Source organism: Pantherophis guttatus, chromosome 1, assembly GCF_059756535.1.
Source record: "Pantherophis guttatus breed Tessera chromosome 1, ASM5975653v1, whole genome shotgun sequence".
Taxonomy (NCBI): Eukaryota; Metazoa; Chordata; class Lepidosauria; order Squamata; family Colubridae; genus Pantherophis; species Pantherophis guttatus.
Window position 1 is genome coordinate 86,136,192 of NC_142063.1, and position 9,371 is coordinate 86,145,562.

A 9,371-nucleotide genomic window follows, 5' to 3' on the forward strand; every position below is an offset into this window, starting at 1 on the left:
CCTGGGTCATGTGATCATTTTTTGCAAGTTTCTGTCAAGAAAAGTCAATGGGAAAGCCAGATTCACTAACAACCATGTTACTAATTAACAACTGCAGTGATGCATAACAGTGCATATGGCAGGAAAGGTTGTAAAAAAGGGGAAAATTCATTTAATAACTGTCTTGCTTAGCAACAGACATTTTGGGCTTAATTGTGGTTATAAGTTGAGGACTACCTGTATGCAAAGCAGGTAATCTAATACACACATATACAGAAAAACAAGCTCACCTTTTCCAAGGATTTTATTTCAGTGCACAGTTATGGTTTAGGATTTAAGCAGAATCTGTGTCTTTCGGAAAAGAGTTAACACCTTGATCTTAAACATATTTACAAAATATAGAAGACCAAATTCCCACTTAGGTAGCTGAAAATCTCTTGGGAAGGAAATCTTATTTTTACAAATGAACTTTTTGTACTTTAGAACAGAAACAATTAAACCACAGTGTAATATTACTTTTTCCCAATGGGACAGAGCATCATTAACATGTTTCTCAATTAAACATAAGGAAAGTGGTGGTGGGGGGTGGGAAAGGAGGAGGAGAGAAGGAGGAAAAACAACAATGGATCCATGATCAAGGTTGAATCTTGGAATGAATTCAGCTGCACTACTAAATCCACCAATGATTATTTACAATGGGATTAATTTCATTCATGTTGAGGAATACCTATTATGTTTCCGTGGTTTATGCCCAATTACCTAGTCACCCAATTAGAAGGAATTTATTTTCTGCTATGCTCGCAGCTGCATCAAGTGCCAAAATAGTTTTAATATTTTGAGTTTCTCTGAATCAGCATTGTCTATAAGTTGCTTTCTCTTCTCTGTGTCAAAGGAAGGCTTGATTAATGTCCTTGTTTTAGCACCCATGTTGCTTCCTGGCACTCTGGGTCAAGGGAAGGGTTAACAATTTCTATCTCGATCTTGATCTTTGCTGAAATGGTGTGTATGGGAATGAAATGGTTGCCAATTTGTTTGTAATGCATTCTGACTGTACGGGAGTTCTTTTTTCCCCTGACAGGCAGGTGAGATCAAAGTGGGACAGGACAAAAGGGGCTCAGCAGTGATTTGTCAGGGGACGAAAGGCAGTCTTGTCTGGGAAAGTGGCTGTAGCCCAGAACGAACCTTCAGATCAGTAACACACCAAAGAAATCGTGGCATGAGAAAAAGTACAGCAGAAAAGGTTCAAAGGTCAGTTTTATTTGGTTTAGATGGTTGGTGCCTCCCTTTTAAACCACGGACCAAGAGGGGAAAAGAACAGGCTAATAATCGTTGTTATTGTCCATGGCAGAGGGGGTAAAAACCCGCTCTTTTGTACATGCTGTTCAGAGATTGTCTATAATTAAAATGCTGTTGTTCAACCAGAGGTCTCCTTCTCTAAATCTTTGTTCCTTTAAATAATACACAATATTGTCAGTTCTTCAGCGGTGTAGTTTATACAAATCAGGATTATTTTCAAGCCTCAGATTTGCTGCTCGGTACGTTTGTGTTTCACGCAGAAAATTGCTCCTCTTAGTTTATAGAAGTTATTTGGGAAATAACATAGTTCTTTGGTAAATATGCCTTTGAAAGGCTATTAATAACTTGGGAAAAGTGAGGTGAACCTCACTCAAAGTTCTCTTGCAATCTCTACAGCAGCTTCCAAGTTCTGAGCAGCAGAAAACTACATCAATGTAAAACCAACTGTCTCTGTTGATAGTTCCTATCCTGCCCCTTTTTTGCTTCTGTTCTTTCTCCCAGACAATAATCTGACTTCCTTCCAAGGCAAAAATAACAGATTGTAGATCCCTGAGGTTGTCTGTGAGGGAAATATTACTTCATACGTCTTGAGGACTGGTTCAATTATGGATGACAGAAGTCTGCCTCACTTATAGGATCATAGGAACTTCATAAGCGGAATGAAGTGGAAACAACCAAACCAAACCAACAAACAAATAGAGATGTTGCCGGGACATGCTTGTGCCATGTTAATGGTAGTGCATAAGGCATTTGAAATCATATGCATCAGTTTGACTGGGCGATATTGCTAACAAGAAACCTGTTGAAACTTCTGATCCAATTTTAAAACCCAGCCAGGATGTGTTATGTCAATCTAATTGGGAAGTTACCAGTGCAAGGTTTATGTCACGGGGAAAATATCTCTGGCAAACAGTGGAAATAGTATAAATTGCTCCTGGTTCCTGCTGAAAATTAAAACCTCCTCAAAAAAAGGAGTCCAGGAGTCTCCCAGATTGCATGTATTGAGGTGTGTAGCAATTCCATGAAGAACTGAGTGACTGATTCCAATTCCTTTCATTTTTATACTCCATTAAGATCACAGAGTATTATGCTCAGAAAAGGAAATACCCATTCGCAAGTCACTGAAAAAGAAGGTAGAATTTGATGCTAGTGGCATAATGACAATATGACATTCAGTACAAACTCTTTCCGATGATTGTAGGGAAAACATCCAAGCATGTTCTCAGTCCCTTTACCCCTAGTAGCAGCATGAAGTATTTGTATTTGCTTCTGTGCAAAAGTGTAATGTTTTGCATCTGAATACAGGTTGTCCCTGACTTACAACCACAATTGAGGCCAAAAGTTTTGTTGCTAAGTGAGGACCCGGATTGTGGGGGTAATAAACCAGCTTTGTATAGAACAACACCGCTTGGGGGGGCCAAAAGCCCTAATAAGCAGGTATATACATAAAAGTATGCAGGCTATTGCTATATGCATTGTAAGCCGCCCTGAGTCTATGAAGAAGGGCGGCATATAAATTGGACTAATAAATAAATAAATAAATATTTGTTAAGTGAATTTTGCCCCATTTTATGACTTTTTGTGCCACAGTCAGTGGTGGGATTCAAATTATTTAACAACTGTTTTGGTGATCGTGTACTTCGTGCTGAAAATGGAGCATTTAGAAACTCAGCTGCTTACCTTCCAAGTCAGCAATGGTAAGTAGAACAGTGAAGAGGGGAAAATCAGCTGGGCCGCACTATTAAGATGAGCTAGAAAGCAGGAAATAAAGGACAGGATAGGGCGGGGACAGGTAGGCCGGAGCCAGCTGATCGTCGGAGCTACCGGTTCTGGCCACAGTTGTTAAGTGAATTACTGCAGTTGTTAAGTTACTAAACATGGCTGTTTAATGAATTTGGCCTCCACATTAACTTTGCTTGTAAGAAGATTACACAAGGTGATCGCATGACCCTGGGACACTGCAACCGTCATAAATACGAGTCAGTTGCCAAACATCACAATTTTGATCACATTACCAAGGGGGTGCTGCAATGGTCATAAGTGTGAAAAACGGTCATAGGTCATATTTTTCAGTGCAGTCACTAAATGAATTGTTGTAAATTGGGGACTACATGTATGTGCATTCCAGCTCTCCCATTCCTATCTTGTATCTGTATGTTCCTGGTTATATGAGCAGTGGGAAGCATAAAAATAATAGTCCTCCCAGCATACCAACTGACCTGGATGACTGAAAATCTCCATAGACATTTGGTCTTGTTTTTATATGTTCACACTGCAGCCACCATCAGATTGCCAGCCTCTTAATAAGACAGCCAGAATAAGACTTTAGGGTTTCTAGCATGAAAGTAGTGTTTTCCCTTTTACTGTAACCAATATTTCCCATGAGGACATATCTAAGGGACATGGAAGAAGATCCTTCAAGAATCAGTGCTCTGTTGGGCTTCAGCTGGCCTAGACGTTCTGATGCAAGGTTGCCCTCCTGTCCCATCACTGTAGTCTGCAACTCCATGGTCATTTTGGCTTTGGCTGTGGCTGTGAGAAAGAAGAGACAACTCATGAAGTACAACATATTTCTGCTTTCATAGCGGGGAGGGGAGGCAGAGATGGGAATGCTGTATCAATCCCATGGGAAGAAAAATTAGGAAATGGCTCTTCAGGCAAAATACATGTTCAACAACTCATCCTCCCATATCTTAGGTAGTGCCTAAGCAGCAAGGGGGTTGGCTGGTTCTACCATGGAAATGCTGGCTGTAAAGCCACTTGGAAGACCTGCTACCTTTGCTTCCATCAAACTTTGGGTAACCAAGAGTGGTTTTCCTCTCATTTTTTCCCTTCTGCTTCTTTTATAACAAGTGGCAGGAGAAGCAGAAGAGAGAGAGAAGTGGGTGAAGGAGAGAATTGGCCAGGAAAGCTTCTTTGGGGCCAGTTCTTTGATCATATGAAGTGATCAATCTGTGGGATAGGAAGATTGATGGCAGAGGACCCATGGATCTTTTGATGCTAGTTACTGGCACATTAGGAGGCATTCCTCACCCCTTCTCCTTCTTCTGGGTTCTCAGTGCAAACTGAATTATAGTTCCCAATAGCCTGGCACACTTTTATCCTGATTCCCATATTGGAATCCCCACATTTTAGTGTGACCATGCGCACAAGCCCTTTGCACTGCACTCAACTCCTAGGGACTACAAGGACACATGGGTGCACTTTTCTTGGCAGCCCTATGGTTTGCTATTGCCAAGTTCTGGGATGTTATTTGGTTTGCCAATATATATTTATCATTAGATCATTAGATAGAACCTTATACTCTCTATTAGCCTTCCAGTTGCTAACCAAACACACCTTATCATGATCAGAGACAAATTACCAGATGCCGAGACAGCACAGCGATTTTTTTTTTGTTTCTAATAATCTGAAAAGATAAGATCCATCTGAGCAGTTTATACCTCTTGTTGTTGTTGTTAGTTGCGGCCCCATGAACAACGTTCCTCCAGGCCTTCCTGTCCTCTACCATCCTCTGGAGTTCGTTTAAGCTCACACCTACCACTTCAGTGACTCCATCCAGCCACCTCATTCTCTGTCGTCCCATTCTTCTTTCGCCCTGAATCTTTCCCAGCATTAGGCTCTTCTCCAGTGAGTCCTTCCTTCTCATTAGGTGGCCAAAGTATTTTATACCTCTACTCACACACAATGTAATAAAAGAACTATAGAATTGGGTTTCATCAGCATTATGATGATATCTGATTCCAATGTCTGGTCCAATATCTGACCTTGCCCAATGGTTCATGTAAATGTTAAACAGAAGTGAAGAGTGTGGAACCTTGCAGCACACCACAAGTGAGGGACCAACCCACAAAAGGATGGAATCTCTCCCTGCCTGTTGATACTGATGGAAACTGAGAAAGGAGGCCATTATCATAAAATGGTGCTTCCCACTCCCAACACCAAAAGGTAGTGGAAAAGAACACTGGTCAATGGGAATGAAAGCTGCTGAGAGATCAAGCAGTACCAGGATAGATGCAGTACCCTCATCCTGTCTCTGACACAGTTGATCAACAAGTGTGATCAGTGCTGTTTCTATTCTAAAGTCCAGCCTGAAACTCAACTCAGACAAGTCCACCTTTCTTTAAAAAGGTAATGTGGAGTTTGAAAGTAATTGCCAGGAGTGTTGGGTCCAGCAATAACTTCCTGAGTAGGGGGTACACCATAGACACCTTCAAGACCAGGGAGACTATCCCTTGTTCGAAGTACTTGATACCCCCCCACATGGGTCCAATCAGAGGTCATCTCCCAGGTGGCTCTCCATTCAGGAGACACTTAGACCTAACAAATGATTGGAGAACTGTGTCCATTTCTTTATGGATTACAGACTCAAACTTGCTCCAGATAGCCCTATCTCAAACAATAAGATCTGTCCAGTTGAAATCCAACATACGAGGCAAGATATTTTGATGTATTTTCCCACAGACAAATATTTTGATAATTGTGCACAATATTCTCTAGGATTGTGAACATTTCAAAGATGCTTTAAAAGAAATTTCTCAGCCCTGGACAGAACACACCATAGCAGCCCAACTCTCTACAACGTCATACGAGCCTACGAGCATTCGTACGAGCATTCAAACACTTGCAAGTGGAATGATGGATAATTTTTCAAAGTCAGTGTATGTGAATGCCAGAATGCAAAATCGCCCTTTGAAGGAGGTGGGAGATGACAAAAGTCGCTCAGTGTAGTTGCATCAAGAACCTCCTAACTTTTAGGAGCTCCAAGATCACCACAGATGGGGACTGCAGCCAAGAAATTAAAAGGCGCTTGCTCCTGGGGAGGAAAGCTATGGCAAATCTAGACAGCTTTCTAAAAAGCAGAGACATCACCCTGCCAGCAAAAGTGCTTATAGTGAAGGCTATGGTTTTCCCAGTTGCAATGTATGGCTGTGAAAGTTGGACCATAAGAAAGGCTGAGCGCCAAAGAATTGAGGCCTTTGAACTATGGTGCTGGAGAAGACTCCCACGAGTCCCTTGGACTGCAAGGTGATCAAACCGGTCAGTCCTAGAGGAGACCAACCCTGACTGCTCTTTAGAAGGCCAGATCCTGAAGATGAAACTCAAATACTTTGGCCACCTAATGAGAAGGAAGGACTCACTGGAGAAGAGCCTAATGCTGGAAAAGATTGAGGGCAAAAGTAGAAGGGGACGACAGAGAACGAGGTGGCTGGATGGAGTCACTGAAGCAGTAGGCATGAGCTTAAATGGACTCCGGGGGAGGACAGGAAGGCCTGGAGGAACGTTGTCCATGGGGTCGCGATGGGTTGGACACAACTTTGCAACTAACAACAACAAACAACTTTTAGGAAGCAGGTGAGCCCTACTCAGCAGGAAGGAAGGTTTTAGAAGGGAGGAGCACCAGTTATGCTCGGGAAGTGGACACCCTTAAGCCATGCCTTTCTTGCGCACTTTCTTTCTTTCCCACCACACGCACCGAGAACATAGGACATAGAATAATAGTTGGAAGGGACCTCAGAGGTCTTCTAGTCCAACTCCCGGCTCGAGCAGGAGACACGATTATCATTTCAGACCAATAGTTGTCTCATCTTTTTTTGAAAGCTTCTAGTGATGGAGCACCCACTGTGCGCTTTAAATAGCAAAGGGCGGCTGCGGATCGGCCTATTTTTCCAAGCCTCCGGCTCCGAAAACCGCGGAGGTTTTAAGCCAGGGCTCCGCTCGCCTCTGCCTCCGTTTTGCGTCCCTTGTAAAGTATTCGTGGAGACGGTTTTTGTGGGCGAGCTGTAGCCACACAACCCACGAAACGACGAACCCACGAAAGTCCTTTGTCCACGTTCAGGGAATCGAGAAACCGAGATCCTAGGGAGGAATAGAATACGGGCTGCTTGTTTCTCGTCTGAACAGTCGCGCTGGAAACGCGATGCGCTGGACTTTTCCGGGCAGGCAGCTGGGAGGGGGGGGGTTCACGTGTTTATTCTGTTGGAGGTGGAGGGGGGGTCGGTCTTGGCTGGGCATGATGGGGACTGCAGGGAAGGCGCCGGGGGTGAGAAGCAGAATTCAAGACCGCGCCAGGAAGTCGAAGCGGTTGAACTGAAGCGTTTTAATTGAATTAGCACCACCCGGTCATCAAGGCAACCCCACGCGTCTCGCCATGGTCCTCCGCAGCGCTGCTTTCGGAGAAACGCCTCCCATGGACTTCAGGGAGCTGTTGCCGTTCTTGGTCATTTCCTTTGCCCCTTTGAATATCTACTGTACATCGGGGTGCCCCAACCTTGATAACTTTAAGACTTGTAGACTTCAACTCCCAGAATTCCCCATGGCTGGCTGGGGAATTCTGGGAGTTGGTCCACAGCAGTCTTAAAGTTGCCAAACTCGGACACCCCAGCTGTCCATCCTCTGGCTGTCCCTACACTTCAAGGAGCATTCCCTAACCGGGAGCTCTCCCGAAGGGTGTGGGGGGGGGATGTCGGTGCCCATAGTCCCCAGCAGAGGGGCAATTTAAGAGCGAGGCAGCCGCAGGGCGCCAAGAGGGACCAAACGGTTTTAACTCGAGCCGTCACCCTTTGCGGAGTTATTCCTTAAGAAATTGAAGCCCCCAATGAAGCAAATCCGGTTTGACCTCTTCGGAGGAAAGGTGTTACCTGCACTAATCACTCTTCCAGGTTAACAAAGGACCTCAGTTTCATGTAATTGAAGAGAGTCGACTTCCAAGTTTTCACATTTAGAATAAAGTTTGCCTGGGTATCACGAGAGAAGATGGCAGGGGAAGAATCCGCAAGGTGTGATTAGAAAAGTTTGCGATCAATTTAAAAACGGAGGGGGCGGGGCGGGGTTCAAAGGGTTGATGCCATTTTGACTTTTTTTTAAAAAAAACCACATCCCTGGGAGATTTTGAAGACTCGTCTTCAGGAATGGTGTGGAGCTTCCCCTGATATTGGCCCTACTGGCTGAGGTCCATGATGGTAGGAGTCCAAAAATTGTGATTATCGTGCTCCCCATCCTTTCTCTAAGTGCTTTTTTTTTTTTTAATATCAATACCGTCTGTAAGAAGACCAAGAACACATTTGAAATAAATTAATAGACCTTCGATTCAGAGGCTCAGCCTGCGCGTAGCCGCCGCCTCGTCTTCCTCCGTCCGCTCCATTAAGTAACAGACTCAAAAGTGCCCTTTGATTATTACTTTGGGGCCACGACGAGAAGAGCCCTAGTCCATAATCAACAGTATTTCCAGAAGGGACCGCTCGACCACATCTGAGGTCCCACCCTCGGTTCCAAGGCGACCACATCAAAGTGCCCCGTTGATGTTGTTTTAAGTCCGCCAGACAACTTACCACGTGCAAAAGGGAGACTTTAAGGGTTGTGTTTGTTTATTTGTTTTTTTGAGTGGGTGTACAGAAATAAACCGGTCTAATTGGGGCAAGAGCCAATTTGAAAACTGAGGGCTGTTCCGACCGGGTTAGCCTAGGTGACTAAGGGGTCCAGGAAGGCGAACTCTGCACTCTTTCCTCCAAAATCATTTCTAGGGTGGACGGCTGGGCTGGGGGTTGGGGTTGGGGGGTTCAGGAACCGGAATGAGCCAGGAGTTGTACGCCTCCCTTGTAAGGCTGCCCAGCTAAGGGTTGATTGTATTGGGAAGCCCGGCTCGGTTCGAGGCTGAAGGCAGCAAAGTTTGAGGGGCGACGATTGTATGTAGGGAAACTGATGACAATGCGCTTAAGAGACGCGCCGTCGGAATCCCATTTACATTATCGCAATAGGGAGCTTTTTATTTATTTATTTATTTATTGCTTCAATTTATATGCCGCCCTTCTCCGGAGATTCAGGGCGACTTACAATGCGTTAAGCAATAGCCTTCATACTTTTGTATATACCTGCTTAGTAGGGCTTTCAGCCCCCCCCCCAAGCGGTGTTCTTTTTTATACAAAGTCAGTTTATTGCCCCCACAAATCGGGTCCTTTTCACCCACCGTCCCTGGCAGCTTTCTCCCAACTCCGTTGAAAAACCTTGGACTGCAACGCTCATCATCCTGAGTCACGTTTTGCATTAAGGCTTTCTGTTCATTTGAGAACCAAAGGTGGCATAGAAGTAGATTCGGA